This window comes from Nicotiana sylvestris, chromosome 10, assembly GCF_000393655.2.
Source record: "Nicotiana sylvestris chromosome 10, ASM39365v2, whole genome shotgun sequence".
Classification (NCBI taxonomy): domain Eukaryota; kingdom Viridiplantae; phylum Streptophyta; class Magnoliopsida; order Solanales; family Solanaceae; genus Nicotiana; species Nicotiana sylvestris.
Window position 1 is genome coordinate 27,780,977 of NC_091066.1, and position 27,930 is coordinate 27,808,906.

At 40.2% G+C, this 27,930-nt stretch overlaps 1 long non-coding RNA gene across 2 annotated transcripts; it reads right to left on the reverse strand.

Moving 5' to 3' along the window:
• Positions 1-105: 105 nt before the first annotated feature.
• Positions 106-27,930, reverse strand: LOC104211394 (uncharacterized). 2 transcript variants are annotated; one of them, XR_011403212.1, is made up of 3 exons: positions 27,786-27,930; positions 699-805; positions 106-346 (listed from the first exon to the last, which is right to left on the reverse strand). It is a non-coding gene; the product is annotated as an uncharacterized lncRNA (long non-coding RNA). The 2 variants fall into 2 exon arrangements; XR_011403211.1 differs by having other exon boundaries at positions 694-805.

Here is a 27,930-nt window from a genome sequence, read left to right on the forward strand (position 1 = left end):
TTATATAATAGAAACCTGAAACTTAAATGGTTCTTCAAAAATTCTTTAAGAACACTACTATATAAGATAGATAATATCTGCCAATAATTGAGTGAGAATACTAAGTGAAGAAGTGAAAACCACATCAATAATCCCAAGTTAAGTGTAGAACTAATCAAAAGAATATAATCAAATTGATTAAAAATTCAAAACAAAGTAAATGTAAATAACGAAGGCCGCCATAGGTGACCCCAAGCTTTTCGCTTGTCCTTCTTCTAGATGTCCATTATAATCTAGGACTCAATAGTAATGACTCCATGCTTGTACCATTCGAGTCTTGCATTAAACCTCATATTGCTCCAAGTGCCTATGCCAAACAAAGAAAGAGAAAAGCAAGAAATTAGAAAGAAGGGTGTCACGACCCAAAATCCACTAAGGGTCGTGATGGCGCCGGACATCGCTGTCAGGCAAGCCAATCATATATACTTAATTTAGGCCTTGTTTTAATAGTTTTGAAAACTATGATTTTTCCTTCAATTTTACTAGTAAAAGATATCCGTTGAAAATTAAATAGAAATGTTTAGGAATTAATACAATTACCCCATAATCATCCCAGAACCCGGTGTCACAAGTGCATGAGCATTTATTATGGAATGAAACAAAATACAATAACTGTTCGGAATACAATTGGACAGGAATGAAATAATACAGTACAATACTCTAAAAGAGGCTCTGCTGGCCGTGGATCGTCTCGCAAGATGCAGCTCACCTAAGTCCCCGCATCAACCATGCCGCTACGCCACTAAGCCACTAGCCACACATGAACCTGTGCAACAAAAATGCACATCAAGTGTAGTATGAGTACGAAAACAACGTGCACCCAGTAAGTATCCCGTCTAACCTCGAAGAAGTAGAGACGAGAGGTCGACTTCGACCCTTACTAGTGGTCCAATAATAATATACAAATAATGCGAATAATCATGGATTCATTAAAGCGGCAATAAACTCAAATAAGTCAAAAAACAAGTAAACATCCCTTTTTACATTTAGGAGTCTCCAAATTTATAGTCCATTAATTATCAATTTATCTCAGACCAGGGAGACAATATCAACTTGCAAATCTCAAGCAAGCATTACAAGAATGCGCAAAGGAGGTCGTACGTCCCGATCCAATAAATATTTAAATTGTGCACTGCCAGAGTATCGAATGGCGCGAACCATAAATGCATCTATTTAATCTGCTGAGGCGTTCGACCCGTTCCAAAATTAAACACACACAAACAGTCAATCATGAAGTCATCAGAGAACAATTATCCAAAGAAAGCCAATTTCTGTTTTAACAATTTAAGAAAATGAAATTTAATCTTTTAGAAATTCATTTACTAATTCGATGTGATTTAAGCAATTCAAATTGTCAATAAGATTACAAATATTCCAAGTATAGCATGCTTTTGGGTCCTAGACTACACGGACTTAAACATAATAGTAGCTACGCACGGACTCTCGTCACCTCGTGCGTACGTAGACCCCACAAATAGAAGCGAATAACCAATTATTTCACTTATGGGATAATTCCCTCTTACAAGGTTAGAAAGGAGACTTACCTCGCTCCGAAGTCCAATGACCGGCTTCCAAGCCCTTCCGACGATTCAAATCGATGCCCCAACGCTCCAAAACTAGCCAAATAACGGGCAAACTGATGAAAATACACCCTAATATTCATAACAATTCAATTTATATAAAATCCCAACTCCGCTCGAAAAGTTGACAATATCGCCTTCGGGCCCACGTGCTCGGATTCTGAAATTTTTCGAAGATAAAGTTTACCCATAACCTCACGAACTCAAATATATAATTTACTCTTAATTTCATGCCCAAAATCGTGGTCAAAATTTAAGAATACCAATTTTCTAGGTTTTCCCTCAAATCTCAAGTTTCTACCCATTTTCATGCTCAAATCCATATATAATCTAAGTATTTAGCTCAAAACTAGTAGAAACCACTTACCTTGACATGGATGATGAAGATGGAGCTCCAAAATCGCCCAAAGATCGGCTCCCATGGAGGAAATTGGGTTGAAATGAGCCAAACCCCCGTTTTAAACAAACACACTGCCCAGCCGACCACTCGCACCTGCGCCACTGCTTCTGCGGCCTCTCCTTCTGCACCTGCGGTCTTTGTCGCTTCTGCGGCTACTGGCATCGCACCTGCGCCATCGTAGGTGCGCACATCATTTCGCTTCTGCGATCCCCTCCGGCCCGGCTCCATTCTGCTTCTGCGAGCCATCTCCTGCACCCGCGAGCACACAATTGCGGCCCTCCTCACGCAGGTCCGGTAACACCAGATGCTCAGCTGCTTCAACTCTTCCTCAACTCCCTTTTTCGATCCGTTAACTACCCGGAATCCACCTGAGGCCCCGGAACCCCGTCCAATCACACCAATCAATCCCATAATATAATACGGACCTACTCGAGGCCTCAAATCACGTCAAACAACGCTAAAATCATGAATCACACCCCAAATCAACCTTGATGAACTTGAGAAATTCAAACTTCAACATTCGATGCCGAAACCTATCAAATCACATCCGATTGACCTCAAATTTTGCACACAAGTCATATTTGACGTTGCAGACCTACTCCAACTTCCGAAATCGGAATACGACCCCGATATCAAAAAGTTCACTTCCGGTCAAACTTCTCAAATACTTTCAAATTTCCAACTTTAGCCAAATGACTCCAAAATGACCCACAGACCTCTGAATTCACTTCCGATCGTGCTCCCAACACCAGAATCACCATACGGAGCTATTCCCAGACTCGAAATCCCAAACGGACATCAATAACACTGAAATACACTACAACCCAAGCTTATGAAATTCTTCCAAAAATGCTAACTTCCACAATAGGTGCCGAACATTCCCGGGTTTTCCAAAACCCGATCCGGACATATGCCCAAGTCCGAAATCATCATACGAACCTGCTGGAACCTTCGAATCTCGATTCTGAGACCGTTTACTCAAGAATCCAATCTTAGTCACTTCTATCAACTTAAAGCCTCCGAAATGAGAATTCTCTTTCCAATCGACTCTGAACTTCCCAAAATTCAATTCGGACCACGCATACAAGTTATAATACCTGAAGTGAAACTGCTAAACGACGTGCTAGATCTCAAAACGACCGGTCGAGTCGTTATATTCTATCCCACTTAAACATACGTTGGTCCTCAAACGTGTTAAGAACTGCGCTGGAGTTGCCTAAAATCATTGTTTGGCACCTTGTGCACCTACACGTGCTACCACAACTCAGTTGAGCACATCAGCCCGAGCAAATCTGAAGATATTCTTTTTTATTCAAGCAAATAAGCTTAGAACCCAATTCCAACATCCGGAATTCTCTGCCAGGCCTGTTTCCAACACACGAACACCGCACCAATCACTACACGATGTACCAAGCATGACTGCATACCTTCGTTAAATTCACACCTTGCACCACTTTACTCACAGGACCACAATAACATTCGTTGATCATAATGGCCAAAATTTCCCCGAACCTGATGCTCCCGATGCACCTCATGACATATCTAAGTCCTGTTCTAACCCCTTGTAATACCGCCATGACAGAAGAAATGTGTGGAAGTTCATAACCAACTGCCGAGTCAATAATTCATTGAGCTTATACTCCTAACAAGAATCTCCACCTCATTCTGAACCTTATTATACTTCCTATAATCCTAACGCACTGATCATAGATCTAATAGTCTCGTCTCACCCAGTACGAGCTGCTCAGGCAATAAGCCGCCCTAGACATGACCAAAAGTCTCATATGATGCCACAATATGCCAATAGACTACTAACTCGAATGTGATACATAAGGAAAACGAACTCAGGAAGGGACTACTCAACTTACGCATCTAATACGAGCTTTCCTCAGAAAAATGGGAAACAAAACACATAAAAACAGATATAGGGAATTGCACTCAATAACACACTGTTGCGGCGTGCAACCCAATCCAAACAGCATACCCATGGCGGCATGCCACCCGATCCACAAATAGAATTCACATAAGGAGATACACACCAAGCTAAATTGCTCATTACAACGAAATTACCGAATATCGGTCACAAGCACGCTAAATGCATAATACCATCCCTGGGGATACATATAGTGCCATAAGCTAACCAACTCAAGCACAACTGAGGTACGATATATGTTCTGAAACTAAAGAGCCATCCTGTTCACACAATACCATCGCTACACAGAACCTCAACATATAAGAAAATTATCGAGCCATTCACAACTCACACAGCACAATATAGCATTACCCGATCCAACAAATATTTAAACTGTACACTGCCAGAGAGTCGAATGGCGCGAACCATAGATGCATCTATTTAATCTGCCGAGGCGTTCGGCCCATTCCAAAATTAAACACACATAGACAGTCAATCAAGAAGTCATCAGGGAACAATTATGCAAAGAAAACCAATTTCTGTTTTAAAAATTTAAGAAAATGAAATTTAATCTTTTTAGAAATTCATTTACTAATTCAATGTGATTTAAGCAATTCAAATTGTCAATAAGATTACAAATATTCCAAGTATAGCATGCTTTTGGGTCCTAGACTACCCGGACTTAAACATAATAGTAGCTACGCATGGACTCTCGTCACCTCGTACATACGTAGGCCCCACAAATAGAAGCGCATAACCAATTATTTCACTTATGGGGACAATTCCCTCTTACAAGGTTAGAAAGGAGAGTTACCTCGCTCTGAAGTCCAATGACCGGCTTCCAAGCCCTTCCGACGACTCAAATCGATGCCCCAACGCTCCAAAACTAGCCAAATAACGGGCAAACTAATGAAAATACACCCTAATATTCATAACAATTCAATTTATATAAAATCCCAACTCCGCTCGAAAAGTTGACAATATCGCCTTCGGGCCCACGTGCTCGGATTCTGAAATTTTTCGAAGATAAAGTTTACCCATAACCTCACGAACTCAAATATGTAATTTATTCTTAATTTCATGCCCAAAATCATGGTCAAAATCCAAGAATACCAATTTTCTAGGTTTTCACTCAAACCCTAAGTTTCTACCCATTTCATGCTCAAATCCGTATATAATCCAAGTATTTAACTCAAAACTAGTAAAAACCACTTACCTTGACATGGATGATGAAGATGAAGCTCCAAAATCGCCCAAAGATCAGCTCCCATGGAGGAAATGGGGTTAAAATGAGCCAAACCCCCGTTTTAAACAAACACACTGCCCAGTCCGACCACTCGCACCTGCGCCACCGCTTCTGCGGCCTCTCCTTCAGTACCTGCGGTCTTTATCGCTTCTGCAACTACTGACATCGCACCTGCGCCATTGCAGGTGCACACATCATTTCGCTTTTGTGATCCCCTCCAGCCCGGCTCCATTCCGCTTCTGCGAGCCATCTCTCGCACCTGCGGCCCTCCTCACGCAGGTGCGGTTACACTAGATGCTCAGCTGCTTCAGCTCTTCCTCAATTCCCTTTTTCGATCCGTTAACCACCCAGAATCCACCCGAGGCCCCCGAAATCCCGTCCAATCACACCAACCAGTACCATAACATAATGCGGACCTACTCAAGGCCTCAAATCACGTTAAACAATGCTAAAACCACGAATCACACCCCAAATCAAACTTGATGAACTTGAAAAATTCAAACTTCAACATTCGATGCCGAAACCTATCAAATCACATCCGGTTGACCTCAAATTTTGCACACAAGTCATATTTGACATTGCGGACCTACTCCAACTTCTGAAATAGGAATCCGACCCCGATATCAAAAAGTCCACTTCCGGTCAAACTTCTCAAATACTTTCAAATTTCCAACTTTAGCCAAATGACTCCAAAATGACCCACGGACCTCTGAATTCACTTCCGATTGCGCTCCCAACACCAGAAGCACCATACGAAGCTATTCTCAGACTCGGAATCCCAAACGGACATCGATAACACTGAAATGCACTATAACCCAAACTTATGAAATTCTTCCAAAAATGCTAACTTCCACAATAGGTGCCGAAACATTCCCGGGTCTTCCAAAACTCGATCCGGACATACACCCAAGTCCGAAATCATCATACGAACCTGCTGGAACCTTCGAATCTCGATTTCGAGGCCGTTTACTCGAGAATCCAATCTTACTCACTTCTATCAATTTAAAGCTTCCGAAATGAGAATTCTCTTTCCAATCGACTCTGAACTTCCCAAAATTCAATTTCGGCCACGCGTACAAGTCATAATACCTGAAGTGAAGCTGCTCATGGTCTCAAACTGCCGAACGATGCGCTAGAGCTCAAAATGACCGGTCGGGTCGTTACATTCTCTCCCACTTAAACATACGTTCGTCTTTGAACGAGCTAAGAACTGCGCTGGAGCTGTCTAAAATCATTGTTTGGCATCTTGTGCTCCTACCCGTGCTACCACAACTCAGTTGAGCACATTAGCCCGAGCAAATCTGAAGATATTCTCTGTCATTCAAGCAAATAAGCTTAGAACCAAATTCTAACATCCGGAATTCTCTGCCAGGCCTGTTTCTAACATACGAACACCGCGCCAATCACTACACACTGTACCAAGCATGACTGCATACCTTCGCTGAATTCACACCTTACACCACTTTACTCACAGGACCAAAATAACATTCGCTGATCATAATGGCAAACATTTCCACGAATTTGATGCTCCCGATGCACCTCATGACATATCTAAGTCCTGTTCTAACCCCTTGCAATACGCCATGATGGAAGAGATGTGTGGAAGTTCATAACCAACTGCCGAGTCAATAATTCATTGAGTCTATACACTTGACAAGAATCTCCACCTCATTCTGAACCTCATTATACTTCCTATAATCCGAACACACTAATCATAAATCCAATAGTCTCGTCTCACCCAGTACGAGCTGCTCAGGCAATAAGCTGCCCTAGACATGACCAAAAGTCTCATATAATGCCACAATATGCCAATAGGCTACAACTCGAATGTGATACATAAGGAAAACAAACTCGGGAAGGGACTACTCAACTTACGCATCTAATACGAGCTTTCCTCAGAAAAATGGGAAACAAAACACATAAAAACAGATATAGGGAATTGCACTCAATAACACACTGTTGCGGCGTGCAACCCAATCCAAACAGCATACCCATGGCGGCATGCCACCCGATCCACACATAGAATTCACATAAGGAGATATACACCGAGCTAAATTGCTCATTACAACGAAATTACCGAATATCGGTCACAAGCACGCTAAGTGCATAATACCATCCCTGGGGATACATATAGCGCCATAAGCTAACCAACTCAAGCACAACTGAGGTACGATATATGTTCTGAAACTAAAGAGCCATCCTGTTCACACAATACCATCGCTACACGGAACCTCAACATATAAGATTACCATGTGATTTAAGCAATTCAAACTGTCAATAAGATTACAAATATTTCAAGTATAACATGTTTTTGGGTCCTAGACTACCCGGACTTAAACGTAATATAGTAGTTACGCACGGACTTTCATCACCTCGTGCGTACGTAGCTCCCACAAATAGAAGCACATAACCAATTATTTAATCTATGGGGACAATTCCCTCTTACAAGGTTAGAAAGGAGACTTACCTTACTCTGAAGTCCAATGACCGGCTTCCAAGCCCTTCCGACGACTCAAACCAATGCCCCAATGCTCCAACACTATCCAAATAACGGGCAAACCAATGAAAATACACCCTAATATTCATAAAAATTCAATTTATATAAAATCCCAACTCCGCTCGAAAAGTTGACAAAATTGCCCTCGGACCCACGTGCCCGGATTCCGAAATTTTTCGAACAAAACTTTACCCATAACCTCACGAACTCCAATATGTAATTTATTCTTAATTTCATGCCCAAAATCGTGGTCAAAATCCAAAAATACCAATTTTCTAGGTTTTCCCTCAAACCCCAAGTTTCTACCTATTTTCATGCTTAAATCCGTTTATTATCCAAGTATTTAACTCAAAACTAGTAAAAACCATTTACCTTGACATGGATGATGAAGATAGAGCTCCAAAATCGCTCAAAGGTCGGCTCTCATGGAGGAAATAAGGTTGAAATGAGCCAAACCCTCATTTTAAACAAACACCGTGCCTAGCCCGACCACTCGCACCTGCGCCACCGCTTCTGCGGCCTCTCCTTCCGCACCTGCGGTCTTTGTCGCTTCTGCAGCTACTGGCATCACACCTACGCCATCGCAGGTGCACACATCATTTTGCTTCTGCAATCCCCTCCGACCCGGCTCTATTCCGCTTCTGCGAGTCATCTCCCGCACCTGCGGCCCTCCTTACGCAGGTGCGGTTACACCAGATGCTCAGCTACTTCAGCTCTTCCTCAACTCCCTTTTTCGATCTGTTAACCACCCGGAATCCACCCGAGGCACTCAGAACCCCATCCAATCACACACCAATCAGTCCCATAACATAATGCGGATCTACTCGAGTCCTCAAATCACGTCAAACAACACTAAAATCATGAATCACACCCCAAATCAAACTTGATGAACTTGGGAAATTCAAACTTCAACATTCGATGCCAAAACCTATCAAATCACATCCGATTGACCTCTAATTTTGCACACAAGTCATATTTGAAGTAGTGGACCTACTCCAACATCCGAAATGGAATTCGACCCCGATATCAAAAAGGCCACTTCCGGTCAAACTTCTCAAATACTTTCAAATTTCCAACTTTAGCCAAATGACTCCAAAATGACCCACAGACCTCTGAATTCACTTCCGATCGCGCTCCCAATACCAGAATTACTATACGGAGCTATTTCCAGACTCGGAATCCCAAACGGACATCGATAACTCTGAAATGCACTACAACCCAAACTTATGAAATTCTTCCAAAAATGCTAACTTCCACAATAGGTGCCGAAACATTCCCAAAACTCTATCCGGACATATGCCCAAGTCCAAAATCATCATACGAACATGCTGGAATCTTCGAATCTCAATTCCGAGGCTGTTTACTTAAGAATCCAATTTTAGTCACTTCTATCAACTTAAAGCTTCCGAAATGAGAATTCTCTTTCCAATCGACTCTGAACTTCCCAAAATTCAATCCGATCATGCGTAAAAGTCATAATACCTGAAGTGAAGCTGCTCATGGTCTCAAACTGTTGAACGATGCGCTAGACCTCAAAACGACCGGTCGGATCATTACAAAGCGAGTTAGAAATAGACTTGGACAAAACTTACAGCAAGATTATGAACTCTAATAAGACAGTTTTTTTTTAAAAATTTTTAACAAGCTTATGCCAAAAGATTTATGGTCTTTATACATGTTTTCTAACTGAAATAATAAGTCAGAATACTAACTTTCCGCATTCATGAGAAATCTAAAGGGTCAAACAGATTAATATGGTCAACATAATCCTTTACACTCAGAACAACATGGTTTCCCACTTCTATATTAAGTCTTAAAATTAGATATTTCATTCCTAGTAGCATGCTTTTTTAAAGGAAATGACGAAGCAGCAGCAGACTTTTTTAAGACAAATAATACGCATGATATCTTTTAACACACAAAACACATGCTTTCTTACTTTATTTCAAGTATTAGAAGCAAATACTAAAATATCCTAATGGCACACTCGATAGTAACAGTAAGGAAAGAAAAATAATTTGAAAGGTATGTCAAACTTCTGCACTTAGTTAAGAGCAAACTTCTCTTAAGGGCACATACAAGAACCTTAATAATAGCAGGTAGTTTCAATAAACTTCAAGTCCTTTGCACATGATATTTTAACCTTTCTGAATATTATCTTTTCTACCATCTGGGAGTACAATTTCTAGTCTATAATAAATTGTTTAAGCATTAACTAGTCCTAAGTTTATAATAAATCAATGTTATTTCTTAGCTAGAAAAACTTAAGTACTTAGGCAAACATACGTACAGAGCTATCTCGCAAAATAACTTTAGGTATTCACTGGTTTAAATGGCCCAGATAGTTTATTAATTTATTTTCATAAATAGAGTATAAATCTATAATGATAAAAACAGTTCTTAACTCACAAAAGAAGAAATATTTTAATATGGAGCATTCTTCAAATGTTCTTCTTAAGGTAGTGACTTCTATACATGTAGAATTTATATGAAAGGACCTAAATCTTATTATTTTTTAGAAACAAACTCTATGAAGCAAACCACTTTTAAAACTTATTACTAAACACGAAAACATTTAAACTAAGCACCTAAATAGTTAATTTCTAACAATATGTTTTCTATGGCATTTACACTAAAAACAGTAAAACTTGGGATAAATTTTGAGATATGAAAAAGAGAGAGCAGACGCCTAACATTAATATATGGAGTGAAGAGCAAAATTTGGTACATGCTAGAAAAAATGCGACATCGTAACTTTGACAAAAGAAAAGAGGGAATTATAATATACTTAAAACAAAAAGCCATTTCATCAACTACTAATGTGTTAATTGCCAGAAGCCTATTCATACTTTATTGGTGTAACGACCCGATTGGTCGTTCTGAGAGTTTTAGCTCCATTTTCCCTATTTCTGCTTTATTTTGTGTGGTTCAGCTCTTTTATTTTGTGTTGAGTTGATTGACTCGGGTTCAGAATGATTGTAGAGAGAAATGAGACACTTAGTCTCTTAAGTTGATTATAAGTTGGAAAAAGTCAACCGGAAGTTGACTTGTGAGTAAAAGATCTCGGAACGTGGTTTTTATGATTTGGTTAGCTCCGTCGGGTGATTTTGGACTTAGGAGCGTGTTCAGAATGTATATTGAAGTTCCGTGGTAGAATTTGGCTTGATTTGGCGAAATTGAAATTTTGGCATTTTCCGGTTGGCAGTGGAAATTTTGATGTAGGGGTCGGAATGGAACTTCGGAAATTGGAGTAGGTTGTCATTCGGACGAGGTTTGATAGACTTTTTGATCGAATTCGGAATTCGAAAGTTTTTGAAATTCTTAGGCTTGAATCCGATGAGAATTTGATGTTTTGATATTGTTTTGAGCGTTCCGAAGGTTGGAACAAGTTTGCATGATGTTATGGGATATGTTGGCATGTTTGGTTGAGGTCCCGAGGGCCTCAGGTGAGTTTCGGGTGGTTAAACGGATCAAATTCTTGTTTTGAAAGTTGCAGATTTTCCTTTAGTTGTTACATCTCGCGTTTTTCGTACGTTAAAAATTTCATCTTCAGTAAATTAACATAAACTCAGGGATGAGATTACCTTGATGTTAGCATATTTATGCTATTTATACCAAGCAATAAGTAAGTGCCATTGTGATGACCCAAAAGGTCAACATCACTTGTTTTAAAACGAAACTTCCATGTTCCGAGGCCTTGAAAATCTCATTTAGAGTTGCCTTGATTTGTGTGCATAATCCGGGCGCGTAGCCAGAAAGCTTAAATATGAAATTCTGTGAAAAATGATGAAATTTGAGTTTAAAATGAATAAATTTGACTTCAGTCAATATTTTGGGTAAACGGACTTGGACCCGTGATTTAACAGTCCCGGAGGGTCCGTAGGAAAATATGGGACTTGGGTGTATGCCCGGAATCGAATTCCGAGGTCTCAAGCCAGAGAAATAAATTTTTAAGTAAAATTATTTTCTGAAAATGTTTAAGGAATTTTGAAATGAAATCTGATTAGAAAGCGATGGTATCGGGCCTGTATTTTGGTTCCGGCACCCGGTACAGGTCTTATATATGGTTTAAGTCATTTTTATAAAATTTGGTTGAAAACGGAGTCCCTTTGACGTGATTTGGACCTAAATTGCTAAAGTTGATGTTTTATGAAGTTTGAGAAAAATCCTTTGATTTTGAGGTTTGATTCATTGTTTTTGAGGTTATTTTGGCGATTTGATCGCACGGATAAGTTCGTATGAAGTTGTTGAGTTAGTACGTGTGTTTGGTTAGGAGCCCCGAGGGCTCGGGTGTGATTCAGATGTGTTTCGGAGGGTTTCGGACTTAGAAAATGTTGCAGGTTTCTCAGCTGTTGGGTTTCTGGTACTTTCTTCTTCGCGTTCGCGGGAGTACCCACGCGAACGCGATGGGTTAATTGTTGCTGAAGGTATTTCCTTCTACGCGAACGCGTAGCTAAGGCCGTGAACACGAGGCTTTGGGGGGGATAACCCTTCATGAACGTGGTCCTGGCCACGCGAACGCGAAGGCCAAATGGGCCTGGGCAGGGGGTGGAGTAGTTGTCTTACGCGAACGCAAACCCTTGGACGCGAACGCGAAGGCTCGAGGAGATTACTCTCCGCGAACGCGAGCCCGTGTACGCGAACGCGAAGGGTCAGTCGCGAACGCGAAGGGTATTTTTGCCCAGTGATTTTAAAAAGGCCAAAAACAGAACACTTTCGGGATTTTATAAAAATTTCACAAACCTCTTCTTATCCAAAGCTCTTAGGCGATTTTTGAAGATTCTCTTCACCATAATCTCTTGGGTAAGTAATCTTTAACTTGTTTTCTTCATTTTTCATCAACACCCACTAGATTTTTAGGCCTAAAACATGTAATTAAGGGTAGAAATTAAGGATTTGGGTAGAGTTAGGGCTTTTTGATTATTTGTAATTAAAACCTTGTTTTGGGGTCGGATTTGAAAACAAATTATATATTCGGGCTCTTGGGCAAATGGGTGATCGGGTTTTGGTCCAAACCTCATGTTTTGACCAAGCGGGCCCGGGGTCGATTTTTGGGATTTTGGGAAGAATGATTGGAAAGTTATAATTGAACATTGGAATTGAATTGTTTAGCACTTTGATGATATTGAGTCAATTATGTATAGATTCGATTGGGTTGGAGCCGAATTTGAGAGGAAAAGCGGTGTTCGAGTCTTGAGTTGGCCGTGAAAGTTCGAGGTAAGTGTTCGGTCTAACCTCAGATTGAGGGATTATGAGTTGAGTCATAATTGCTACTTGCTTCTTGTTGAGTGCGACATATAGGCATGGTGACGAGTATCTGTACGTTGCTATCGAGCATGACCGTGAGTCTTAAATTTGAACGTTGTTGTGCTCTTAGATGGCACTTCAGATGCTTTAATTAATGATCTCCTATATTGAGTAAAGATTGATTTTATCCTCGTAGATCTTAGTTATGATTCAGTATTGTCATTAATTGAGCTGAGTACAAAATGAGTTAGGATTTGGTTATAGCTGATTCTCCCTTGCCAGGATGACTGTCTCGATATTGTTGTTCCCTTGCCGAGAAGTTATTATATTATTTTTGTTCCCTTGCCAGAATTTCTTGTAATGTTGTGATGACTTGTAAATGGGAGCGGGTGGTACGCCTACCACAAGATATAATGAAATGGGAGCGGGTGGTATGCCTACCACAAGATATGATGAAATGGGAGCGGGTGGTACGCCTACCACGAGATATAATGAAATGGGAGCGGGTGGTAGCCTACCACGAGATATAATAAAATGGGAGTGGGTGGTACGCCTACCACAAGATATGAAAAATGGGATCGGGTTGCACGCCTGCGACAAGATGAAACTGAAAGTGAAAGTTGCCTTATTTCTTTTTATACGTGTTAGAAGTTAAATTGTAGTTTCCTTATTATTCTTTGATATTCTGTTTTATCTGCTACCCCCGAAGCATGTTCTCCTTCCCCAGCTTTGATTGCTTATTACCTGTTTATTTTTTCCGCCATATATTATATAATTGCACAGGTTTATCTGGAGTCTGGTCCTAGCCTCGTCACTACCTCGCCGGGGTTAGGCCATACACTTACCAACACATGGGGTCGGTTGTGTTGATACTACACTCTGCACTCTGTGTAGATATCGGAGTAGACTTTGGTCAGCAGCAGTAGCTCGGGAGCCAGCCTTCAGTCCACCGAGACACCGAGGTAGCCTTGCAGGCGTCCGCAGGCCCGGCGTCTCCTCTATCTTGTTTCATATTCTGTTATCTCATGTATTCGAGACAAACAATGCTATATTTCTTTCAAACGGTTGTATTTAGTATTCTTAGTAGTATGTGGATGTTGTGACACCAGGTTCTAGTTAGAGGCACGTGATGGTCTTTGAGACATTTTCGTTTTCTATTTACTTAAGACTTCCGCTAAATTTCATATTCCGCAATTATTTAACGGTTTATTTTCTTGTTATTATAATTGGTAAGAAGTTTTAAAATAAAGGAGTTAATGATTTCTAAGTTCATGGCTTGCCTAGTTTCTACGAGTAGGCGCCATCACGACTCTCGAGGGTGGAAAATCCGGGTCGTGACAGACATGAAGGAAGGGGTACACGAATTAAAGAAAATGAGTTTCGTAGAAGGTTGTCGAATTGGGATAAACTATGGGTCGAGCGATAATACCCGATACTTATGAACTAGTACCATGTAAGATACCATATGACCACGATAGTATTATGTATAAGGTATATTAAAAATAAGTAGAATTTTAAGTAATTTGAGACAATTCTTAATTATGCGGGTAATTGGTTAATTACCGGATAGCGGGATATTACCTAATTAATAATTAAACTATGAGACTAGACAACCCAAAACGTGCCAATTAGTTAAAAGAATGACTAAGAGTCATTCTTGATTCAGTGGCTAATTCTTACAACAACAACACTTATTCTTACTAGGTGGCATAACATGTTAGTTATACCTTTATTTAGTTTTAAACATTTTCCATATCAAGACACCACCATTAAGAAATGGGGAACGTTAGCTACCCTAAAAACTTTGAACAAGTTTCATTCAAAAATACTCTAGTCAGATCCTATGCGTTATATTAAGCAACATGAATTTTCGCAACCAAAAGGGATCCAACGAGAATTATTAGCAACATAAAATTTTGCGGTTCTAAAGGAGTACGGTGCAACCTTTTTTCAAGAATATCATACGGAATTTTCCCTACTCCAGGTATGTTAAGGCTAGGCCATTCTTTCATTTTGTCATAATCTTGTAATTACACGAGTTTGATAATGAAGCATAAATAAAAATCCATATCCCAAAATTTACGTATATTTTTTTAGTTTTGTAAATTATAATATTCTCTTTAGCGGGACTTCATATTCATTACTTGAACTTTTCAGTTCATAGAAATAGGATATCACTACATTAAGAAGCCCATTCGTTGTTTTCAGTCTGACCAATATCACATAATTGTCAAATTCTGAAAGCCTCTGATTGACCACCAAATTAAATACCAAATAAAGATGTCTACTGCTTCATCTACTTGAAGCTTTTATTGATGCATGCATGCAAATGTTAAACTTCCCTTTCGACATCAAAGAATTGAGTATTTCCTTCTTCCAATCAAGAGAGCAGAGAGTCTATATATCCAGTATTACATTATTTTCATTATCATCGAGCTATAATCGATCTCTTATCAGATGGTAAGTTATATACCGAGCCTATTGTGGCCGAGCGCTTATGAGCGAGCCCGGTTGGTCGAGATAAAGAGCCTAGTATGGCCGCCTACTTCGGTAGAGCAGTTATATATATATATATATATATATATATATATATATATATATACCAAGCTTAATAGGGCCGGACAACTATTTTACTTACTATATTGAGAGGGTTGAGTAAGTATCAACAGCTAAGCATATCTTTAGATTATCTTTGACTTCCAGCTACTTGCAGTTATTATATTATCAGTTCAGCTTTAGCTTTCAGTACATTGCCTTACATACTCAGTACATTATTTCGTACTGACGTCCCTTTCTGGGGGCGTTGCATTTCATGCGTGCAGGTTCAGACAGGCAGACGGGTAGACCTCCTCAGTAGGTGTTTGCCCGAGTTCAGCTTTATCGATAAGCTCCCCGTCCTTCGGAGTTGCCGGGTCTAGAAGTTTTATGTATATCTTGTATATATATGTAGATAGGTTATGTGCAGTTCGGGGCCCTGTTCTGATCACAGTACATCTATTAGTAGAGGCTTGTAGACATATCCTGTCGGTTAGCACAGTATGTTGGGTTTGTAGGACCTGTACGTATATTTTTTTGGCTTGTCAGTTGTAGTAATTATGACGGCCTTGCCGGCCCAGCTGTATCTTGACATTTAGTCAGCATTAGTCTCTATGCAATTTTATATTTTGCATGGTACATTACTTGTAATGTGGCCCATGGCCAAAGTATACATATCAGAGTCTCTTAGTCGCAAGTTGGTACGCAATGATAGATAAGACACCAGGTGTCGGTCTCGCCCCCAGGCTTGGGGCATGACAAAAGTGGTATTAGAGCAGTTCTGTCCTAGGGAGTCTACAAGCCATGTATAGTAGGGTCCTATTTATAGATGTGTGGTGCACCACATTATATAAGCAGGGGACTACATGGTATTTAGGAGTTGGTTACCCTTCTTTCAAATCTAAATCGTACTGTAGCACTGAGTTATAGGAAATTTGAGTTAAACTTACATGTTGACGTTTGCATGCACAGATGACGGTAACTAGGAAGACTACGGCTAGCCAGAGGAGGGAAACAACAGTAGGTGAGGGGACTAGCAGGGTACCCCCAGTAGATGAGGCCCAGTCGGAGTCCTAGGAGAGACTCTTACCCAGTAATTACTGGCTCCTCCGCTAGCTGAGGAGATTCCTAGGGAGACCACATATCTAGTTCTCCATCCGTTTCCATCAGATGAGGACTTAAAGAGTGCGGTGCATTTGTTGGCACAATTGGTAGCTACCCATAACAAGCTAGGGCATCCGCTAGTACTTTCGAGGGATATGGGAGTTCAAGGGTCCGAGAGTTTATTGCTTTGAGTCCCCTTGAGTTCACAGGGACAGATCAGAAGGAGGACCCGCAGGATTTCATAGATCAGATTCGGAGGATCTTTCGGGTTATGCATGCCACGGAGAAAGAGACAGTTGAGCTAGCAACTTTTCGACTCCGAGATATAGCCATCCTTTGGTACGAGGGATGGAAAAGGTCCAGGGGACATGATACACCTCTAGCTATTTGGGAGAATTTTTCAGATGCCTTTCTTGACCAGTACTTATCACGGGAGATCCAATAGGCCTGAGTCGATCAGTTTCTAACCCTCAAGTAGGGCAATATGAGTGTTTGAGAGTATAGTCTCCGTTTTGACTCATTGGCCAGATATGCACCATCCATAGTTGCTACTATGCGGGATAGGATCCATAGGTTTATAGCAGGGTTGGACCCAAAGTTGACCGAGGCATGTCCCACCGCTGCATTACAGGACAGTATGGATATCTCTCGGATTCAGGCATTTGCCCAAAATATAGAAAGGGGTAGGCGTCGACAACAGGGTACGAAGAGGACTGAGTCAGGGAAACAGAAGAGAATGAGATTTGCTAGGTCTTAGGAGCAGTCTCAGGGTAGTTACAGGCTCCAGTACTTCGAACGACCACCTAGACATCTGCCACCTCAGTCACAGGGTTACAGGTATGACGGTTATACTCAGTTAGGACCAGGTGAGAGCTCCCAAGCGTCAAGTTTGCAGCGACAACAAGGTTCAGGGAAGACATGGCCATTTTTGCCGCGCTGTGCCATCTGCGGTAGAGGACATTTGGGCCAATGCCGAGCCGGTTCCGATGCTTGTTATACATGTGGACGTCCGGGGCAAATGATGCGAGATTGCCCAAATAGAGAATTTAGGGGAATAGTGCAACCAGCGAATTCAGCAACATGATCAGCTATGTTCGTGCATCCTTCAGGGTGCGAGCCTCAGTCTTTGGCTTGTAGAGGTCGAGACAGAGGTAGAGGGTCCAGTTCAGGTGGTAACCAGAATTGTATCTATGCGCTAGCAGGTCAAAAGGACCAAGAGTCCTCACCAGACGTTGTGACATGTATGTTGACCATTTGTTCCCATGATGTTTATGCCTTGATAGACCCAGGATCTACTTTATCATGTATTACCCCATGTTGCGAGGAAATTTGGTATAGTGCCTGAAATACTAAGTGATTCTTTTGCGGTATCTACATCGGTAAGAGAATCGATATCGCTAGACGAGTTTACCAAGGTTGTGCAGTGATAGTTTGTGGTCGTTAGACCTCAGCAGACCTTGTTGAGCTAGAGATATTGGATTTTTATGTTATCATGGGCATGGACTGGTTGGCAGCTTGTTATGCCACAGTTGATTGTTGAGCAAAGATAGCCAGATTTCATTTTCCGGGTGGGCCAGTCCTTGAATGGGTAGGTAATACAGCGACACCTAGAGGTAGGTTTATTTCCTATCTGAAGGTGAGGAAAATAATCGAAAAAGAGTGCATTTATCATATTGTGCATGTTAAAGATGCAAATGCTGAGATACCTACACTTCAGCCTATTCCAGTACTAAGGGAGTACGTGGATGTATTTCCAGATGAACTTCCAGGTATTCTTCCAGAGTGAGAGATTGATTTTGGCATCGATTTGCTTCTGGGAACACAACCAATATCCATCCCTCTGTATAGAATGGCACCCACTGAATTGAAGGAGTTAAAGGAGTAGTTAAAAGATTTACTAGAGAAAGGTTTCATCAGACCTAGTACCTCACCTTGGGGTGCACCGGTACTATTTGTACGGAAGAAAGACGGCTCGCTAAGGATGTGTATCGATTATAGGCAACTAAACAAGGTAACTATTAAGAATAAGCATCCACTTCCAAGGATAGATGACTTGTTTGATCAGTTGCAGGGAGCTAGATGCTTTTCAAAAATAGATTTGAGGTTAGAGTACCACCAAGTCAGAGTTCAGGAGAAAGATATTCCCAAGACAGCCTTCAGGACCCGATATGGCCACTTCGAGTTCCTTGTCATGTCCTTCGGGTTGACAAATATGCCTGCCATATTTATGGACTTGATGAATAGCCTATTTCGGCCATATTTAGATCTGTTCGTAATAGTCTTTATTGACGATATTCTGGTTTATTCACGTTTAGAGGATGGGCATGTGGACTACCTGCGAGCGTTACTCCAAACCTTCTGTGATAATAAATTATATGCTAAGTTTTCTAAGTGTGAGTTCTGGTTGAAGTCTGTAGCATTCTTGGGGCACATTGTATCCGACGGAGGTATAAAGGTAGACACTCAGAAGATTGAGGCTGTGAAATCTTGGACTAGACCTACCACTCCAACATAGATTCGTAGCTTTTTAGGCTTAGCAGGATACTACCGGAGGTTCGTAGAGGGTTTTTCTTCTCTTTCAACACCATTAATGAAGTTGACGCAGAAAGCAACTAAGTTTCAGTAGACAGAGGCCTGTGAGCAAAGTTTCCAGGAGCTTAAGAACAAGTTGACCTCAACGCCAGTTCTAGCACTTCCAGAGGGCCTAGATAGCTATGCCATGTATTGCGATGCCTCAGGTGTTGGGTTAGGGTGTGTCCTGATGCAACATGGGAAGGTAATTGTGTATGCTTCAAGGAAGTTAAGGAAGCATGAACAGAATTATCCGACCCACAACCTCGAGTTAGCTGCGGTTGTCCATGCATTTAAGATATGGCGGCATTATTTATATGGTGTTCATGTTGATATATTCACAGATCATAAAAGCCTGCAATATATCTTCAAGCAAAAAGAGTTTAATTTGCGATAGAGGCGATGACTTAAGTTATTAAAAGATTACGATGTTAGCATTCTCTACCATCCAGGGAAAAGCTAATGTTGTAGCAGATGACTTAAGTCACCGATCTATGGGTAGCTTAGCACATATAGAGGCCGAAAAAAGACAATTAACCAGAGAGATTCATCAATTGGCTTGTTTGGGGATTCGGTTAGTAGACTCTGTTAATGGAGGAGTTGTACTCCAAAATACTACAAAATCATCTCTCATAGCTGAAGTAAAGGAGAGGCAGCACGAGGACCCAAAGTTGGTCGAGTTAAGAAAGTGAGTTCCGCAGCAGAATAATCCGTTGTTAGAACTCAAGGGAGATGGGATTCTCAGATACATGATCCGTTTGTGTATTCTAGATATAGTAGGGCTACGAGACAAGATTATGTCAGAGGCACATTATTCGTGGTACTCCATTCACCCTGGGTCGATGAAGATGTATCATGACATTAAGGAGATGTATTGGTGGAATGATATGAAGAAGAACATTGCTAAGTATGTCGCTCACTGTCCTAGTTGCCAACAGGTGAAGATAGAGCACCAGAAGCCCGGAGGGCTAACACAGACTATAGAGATCCCGACATGGAAATGGGAGGCAATAAACATGGACTTTATCAAGGGTTTGCCTCGTTCTCATCGTAAGTTCGATTCCATATGGGTGATAGTCGATAGGCTCACGAAATCAGCTCATTTCCTACCGGTCAGATCTACATATATAGCAGAAGATTATGCAACGTTATTATTAAAGAGATAGTGCGACTGCACGAAGTGCCATTATCTATTATATCTGACCGTGGGGCCTAGTTTACAACACATTTTTGGAGGTCATTTCAGAAAGGTCTAGGGACTGAGGAGAATCTTAGCACAGCTTTTCATCCACAAACTGATGGACAAGCTGAGCGCACAATTCAGAAAGGTCTACCTCTTATCGAGTTTGTTTATAATAACAGTTACTACTCCAGTATCCAGATGGCTCCATACAAGGCTTTGTATGGGCGTAAGTGCATATCTCCTATAGGGTGGTTTGATGTTGGAGAATCTAGATTACATGGGCCAGACCTGGTTCAGCAAGCCATAGAAAAAATAAAGCTTATTTGGGAGCGACTGTTGACACCTCAGAGTCATCAAAAGTCATATTCTGACGTGCGGCGACGAGATTTAGAGTTCGGGGTTGATGAGTGGTCATTCTTAAAGGTGTCACCTATGAAGGGTGTGATAAAGTTTGGCAAGAAAGGCAAACTTAGCCCACGGTATATTGGGCCTTATAGGATCATTTGGAGAGTGGGCCAAGTAGTTTATGAGTTAGAATTGCCCTCGGAATTGGAGTCTATCCATTTAGCTTTTCATGTATCTATGTTACGAAAGTGAATTGGTGATCCTACCCGAGTGGTGCCCACAGATGATGTACAGATTACAGAGGACTTGTCATAAGACGAAATTCCGGTTGCCATCCTAGACCGACAAGTCCGCAAGCTACGAAATAAGGAGATAGCATCCCTAAAGGTTTTATGGAGAAGCAAGAAGGTGGAAGAGATAACGTGTGAATCAAAGGAAGAAATGAAGTCTAAATACCCCCCACCTATTTCAAACTGAGGATATGGCTCGAGGTGGGATACCTCAGCACAACTCTATTCAGGCCAGTAGGTCATCAGGTAAGCTCTCCTTTCTTTGACTCTCAGAATTTTTAACGGACAGTTGTGTGAGGCCAAGTATTGCTATTTATAGACAGTGGCCATGTGTGGCATGTATAGTATATTTTCTAGCTGCGTACAAGTTGGTTTTAGTTTAGTGTACAAAAGAGACTCCGGCAAAGATTTTCCCAAAGTATCTAAGAGTAGACATTCGAGGACGAATGTTTCTAAGGGGGGAAGGATGTTACATCTTGCGTTTTTCGTACATTAAAGTTTCGTCTTCAGTAAACTGACATAAACTCAGGGATGAGATTACCTTGATGTTAGCATAGTTATGCTATTTATACCAAGCAATAAGTAAGTGTCATGAAGGAAGGGGTACACGAATTAAAGAAAATGAGTTTCATTGAAGGTTGTCAAATTGGGATAAACTACGGGCCGAGCGATAATACCCGATACTTATGGACTAGTACGATGCAAGGTACCATATGACCACAATAGTATGATGTATAAAGTATATTTAAAATAAGTAGAATTTTAAGTAATTTGAGACAATTCTTAATTATGCGGGTAATTGGTTAATCACCGATAGCGGGATATTACCTAATTAATAATTAAACTATGAGACTAGACAACCCAAAACGTGGCAATTAGTTAAGCTAATTCTTATAACAACACTTATTCTTACTAGGTGGCATAACATGTTAGTTATACCTTTATTTAGTTTTAAACATTTTCCATATCAAGACATCACCATTAAGAAATGGGGAACGTTATCTACCCTAAAAACTTTCAACAAGTTTCATTCAAAAATACTCTAGTCAGATCCTATGTGTTATATTAAGCAACATGAATTCTCGCAACCAAAAGAGATCCAACGAGAATTATTAGCAACATAAAATTTTGCGGTTCTAAAGGAGTACGGTGCAATCTTTTTCCAAGAATATCATACGGATTTTTCACTACTCCAGGTATGTTAAGGCTAAGCCATTCCTTCATTTTGGCATAATCTCGTAATTACACGAGTTTGATAATGAAGCATAAAGAAAATTCCATATCCCGGAATTTACATATATTTTCCTAGTTTCGTAAATTATAATATTCTCTTTAGCGGGACTTTATATTCATTTCCTAAACTTTTCAGTTCTTAGAAATAGGATATCGCTACATTAAGAAGCTCATTCGTTGTTTTCAGTCTGACCAATATCACATAATTGTCAAATTATGAATGCCTCTGATTGACCACCAAATTAAATACCAAATAAAGATGTCTACTGCTTCATCTACTTGAAGTTTTTATTGATGCATGCATGCAAATGTTAAACTTCCCTTTCGACATCAAAGAATTGAGTATTCCTTCTTCCAGTCAAGAGAGCAGAGAGTCTATATATCCAGTATTACATTATTTTTATTATCATCGAGCTATAATTGATGGGCAGACCCCTATTAGGCAACCTCTAATTAGATGGTAAGTTATATACCGAGCCTACTGTGGCTGAACGCCTATGAGCGAGCCCAGTTGGTTGAGATACAGAGCCTAGTATGGCCGAGCGCCTATGAGCGAGCCTAATTCACGGTAGAACAGTTATATATATACCGAGCCTAATAGGGTCGGACAACTATTTTACTTACTATATTGAGAGAGTTGAGTAAGTATCAGCAGGTAAACATATCTTCAGATTATCTTTGACTTCTAGCTACTTGCAGTTATTATATTATCAGTTCAGTTTCAGCTTTCAGTACATTGCCTTACATACTCGGTACATTATTTTGTACTGACGTCCCTTTCTAGGGGCGTTGCATTTCATGCGTGCAGGTTCAGAGAGGCATACGGGTAGACCTCCTCAGTAGGTGTTTGCCCGAGTTCAGCTTTATCGGTAAGCTCCCCGTCCTTCAGAGTTGCCGGGTCTAGAAGTTTTGTGTACATCTTGTGTATATATGTAGATAGGTTATGGGTAGGTCAGGGCCTTGTTCCGATCACAGTATATCTAAAAGTAGAGGCTTGTAGATATATCTTGTCAGTTAACGCAGTATGTTGGGCTTGTAGGCCTATACGTATATTTTGTTGGCTTGTCAGTTGTAGTAATTACGACGGCCTTGCCGGCCCAGCTGTTTGTTGACATTTAGTCAGCATTAGTCTCTATGCAGTTTTATATTTTGCTAGCACATTAACTTTTAATGTGGCCCATGGCCAAAGTATACATATCAGAGTCTCTTAGTCGCAAGTAGGTATGCAAGGATAGATGAGGCACCAGGTACCGGTCTCGCCCCCAGGCTCGGGGCGTGACATCAATTCTGTTGCAGATGTTTCTTCTTCGCGATCGCGTGAGGTGGCTCGCGATTGCGTAAAGCAGTTGTAGAGGTAGGCAAGGTTGTTCTTTGCGTTCACATATCTGAGGCTGTGATCGCGAGTGTTGTTCAGGTAAAGCATCTCGAAAGCGTGAGTTAAGTCACGTTCGCGTAAGGTTAAATAGACCAAGGTTGGATCACACATTTGTTCATCGCGAACGCGATCCCTGGTCCGCTATCGCGTAGGTGTGAGGAAGTTGTGTATCGCGTTCGCGTGGGGAGAGACACATTCACGTAAGGTTATTTCTTAGTCAGTAAAGTTTGTTCTTCGCGATCGCGATTAAGGAAAATTACCTAGGCAGAATGTTTAAATAGCCATCTTCGCCAATTTTATGCCATTTCTCACCATTGTTGGCCGGATTTGGAGATTTTTGAGAAGGGTTAAAGAGGGAATCGAAGGGAAACACTTGGAGGTAAGATTTTTGAACTCAATACACGATTCTATGATGATTTCTACCTAATTAAACATGAAAATAGTGGTATTTAAAGCCTAAAATTGGGAAGTTAGGGCTTGAAATTGGAGACTTTGATTTAAGGATTTGAGGGGTCGTTTATGGTCAAATTTTGATGCATTTGGTATCTATGAACTTGTGAGAGAGTAATGATTCTAGTTTTGTAATTTTTATCGGAATTCGATACGTGGGCCCGGGGTCGGATTTGGCCAATTTGGGGATTTTTTTATGTAAATTGATTATTTTTGCATGAGCTTCGTTCCCTTAGCATATATTGATGTTATATTCTGATTTTGGATAGATTCGATGCGAGTTGAGAGGTAAGGGCATCGCGGAGTAATATTTCACCCGGTTTGAGGTAAGTAACCATTGTAAATCTAGATTGAGGGTATGAAACCCCGAAATTTTGTACTGTTTTTATAAATGAGGTGACGCACATGCTAGGTGATGAGCGTGTGGGCGTGCACCCGTAGGGATTGTGACTTGGTTCGTCCAGTGGCGACTATATAGTTGCATATTTTGATATATTGTAAATGATATCCATGTGTTTAGAAATTGGTTTGATAACTTGGGCTGAATGCCATGTTTGGGGCCTTTGTGCCGACCTGTTTAGACCCTTAGGGGTATTTTACTACTTTCCTCACTCTATTTAATTTGAAAGCATATTCTCAGTCATGTTTTACCTGTTTATTATTTAAATCCGGTTTCACCACTCTACTTCTTAATATATGAAAACTGTTTGGGCTGAGTTTCCTTGATTTTTCACTGATATGCTCGAGTGACCGTGAGGTTAATGACTGAGAGAGGTTGAGGACCTAATGGTGAGGATTATATATACATTATGGATCGGGCTACACGTCGTAGCGATATTTATATGGATCGGGCTGCACGCCGCAGCGATATATATTACGGATCGGGCTGCACGCCGCAGCGATATATATTGGGTCGGGCTGCACGCCGTAACAATATGATGCTTGGGCTGTATGAGCCCCTCCGGAGTCTGCACACCCCAGTGAGCGTAGTCGATTATAAACTATGGATCGGGGTGCACGCCGCAGCGGTTATCATTGTTATTATTATTATTATTATTATTATTATTATTATTATTATTATTATGAGATATCTATTGAGCCGGAGTGCTGAATGTGAATACTGATTGACGAGAGCTGAATCACGAGTGACTAGAGGCTTGCCCGAGAGGCTATACTTATGAGTGATACATTGCCCGAGGGGCTTGTTTATGACATTTTTGCTACCTTTACTCCTCTTTTATATTGAGCCTCTGTTGAAAAATGTCGAATAAATGTTTTCAAAGGATTTTTAATTTAAACTGGAGTTTTACGAGATAACTGGCTATCAAAATGCAGATTTTTGACTTGATATTTCTGTTGAGATTTCTTATATTTTAAAAGCTCATCACTGCACTCAGACTTGATTTACTTTAGTTACTTACTGAGTTGGCATACTCACGTTACTCCCTGCACTTTGTGTGCAGATCCAGGTGCCCGAGTATCAGAGTGAGAGCTTCCAGCACTCTTAGAGTTTATCCGGAGATTGCAAGGTAGCTGCACGACATTCGCAACCCTGCCTTCCTCCTTCCTATCTTAGTATTTTTTTATTTTAGACTATTTATATTATTCAGACAGTGTTTTGGTTGTACTTAGAGGTTCATGACTAGTGACACCAGATTCGGGCTGGGTTAGTATATGTTGTACTGGTTTCTGCATATTTCTGTTGATTTATATATTACATATGAAGAATTTGAGACTTAATTGGTTTTAGAAAATGATTTTTATAAAAAGAATTCGATGTGTTAAGTGTTGGTTTGACTTGCTTAGTACTATGATAGGCGCCATCACGATCGGGGTATTTGGGATCGTGACAATTGGACTCTTATTTTGATTTAACCAGATACCTATATCTTCATGGCTTCTAAACGAGTTGGCTCAAATTCACAATTTTAACAAGCAACAACTAAAACTCATTCAAAAAAACATACAACCATTTTAAAACTTCGAAGACAAAGCGAGAAGTAAAACAGGAACTGGGTCCCGCCGAGCAGATCTGCTGGACTTTGGCTTCGAACTTGAACTCGAGCTTATAACCACGGACTTTACAAGCTCTGAAAGGTGCAAAGAAAAATACCTCTGACGTTGTAGCAAGGAGTAATAGAGGCTGACGCAACTAAGATTTTTATAGTATTTTTGAAGAATAAATTTTTTTGAAGATGGCTCCCAAAAGTTGTCTGAAATTATTACCAAACCTCGGTATGTATAGAATAATTACTAGGACTTTTCTAGGGTTAGTTTGGGCGGGATACTTTAAGGGTTAGGGTTTCAAACGGCTAAAGAACCATTTGAAATGGCGTGTAGAAGGAAGCAAAGGAAGATATGGGCAGAGGGAGCAGGGATTCGTTTGCCGAAATTGTGAAGAGAAGAAAAGGAGAATCTTTTTACCTTTGTCAACTTCATTGCAAATGGCAAATGAATTTTGAATTCTTCAGTCAAATTGCTTTAAGTTTGCGGAGAATTTCCTTAGAATTGCACACAAATTTCTGATGATAAGATATGGGAGTCAAATTTTGCTAAGAAAATATGAGAAGCCAAAACCCTCTATTATGGCAGAGAGAAAAGAAACATTGTTTCTTTGAGAGAGGGAAAGAGATGGAACCCTAGTCAAACTTTGATTTTAATTCTAGAAAGAAATCCAACCATTGGATTTGATGCACCTAATGGCTGAGATTAATCCTGATAAAGTAAATAACCTATAATAAAATAAATAAGTGCTAGCATTTATTTTGAAATTCTAGTTCTTAACTCACAAAAGAAAAAATATTTCAAATATCGAGCATTCTTCAAATGTTAGTCTTAAGGCAGTGACTTCTATACATGTAATATCTATATAAAAGGTCTTAAATCTTATTATTTTTTAGACACAAACCGATGAAGCAAGCCACTTTTTAAAACTTATTTCTAAACACGAAGACATTTAAACTAAGCACCCAAATAGTTCATTTCTAACAATATGTTTTCTATTGCATTTACACTAAAAACAGTAAAAGTTGGGATATATTTTGAGATATGAAAAAGAGAGGCAATAACTTTAATACATGGAGTGAAGAGTAAAATTTGGTACATGCTAGACAAAATGCAACGGCGTAATTTTGACAAAAGAAAAGAGGGAATTATAATTATAATATACTTAAAATAAAAAGCCATTTCATCAACTACTAATGTGTTAATTGCTAGAAGCCTATTTATGCTTTATTGGACTCTTACTTTGATTTAACCAGATACCTATAATTTCATGTCTTCTAAACGAGTTTGCTCAAATTTACGATTTTAACAAGCAACAACTAAAATTCATTCAAAAGAACATAAAACCATTTTAAAACTTCAAAGACAAAGCGAGAAGAAAAATTTCACTCACTGACCTTTTGTGGTTTTGAACTTGAGCTGACAACCACGGACTTTACAAGCTCCAAAAAGTACAAAGAAAAATACCTCTGTTGTAGCAAAGAGTAACAGAGGCGACGCAACTAAGATTTTTAGAGTATTTTTGAAGAATAAAATTGTTTGAAGATGGCTCCCAAAAGTTGTTCGAAATTATTACCAAACCTCGGTATTTATAGAAGAATTACTAGAGCTTTTCTGGGGTTAGTTTGGGCGGTATTCTTTAAGGGTTAGGATTTCAAACGGCTAAAGAACCATTTGAAATGCGTGTCGCAGGAAGTAAAGGACGATATGGGCAGAGGGAGCAGGGATTCGGGTGTCGATATTGTAAAGAGATGAAAAGGAGAATTCTTTTTACCTTTGTCAACTTCATTGGAAATGGCAAATGAATTTTGAATTCTTCAGTCAAATTGCTTTGAGTTTGTAGAGAATTTCTTTAGAATGGCCACACAAATTTCTAATTATAAGATATGAGAATCAAATTTTGCTAAGATATAAGAAGC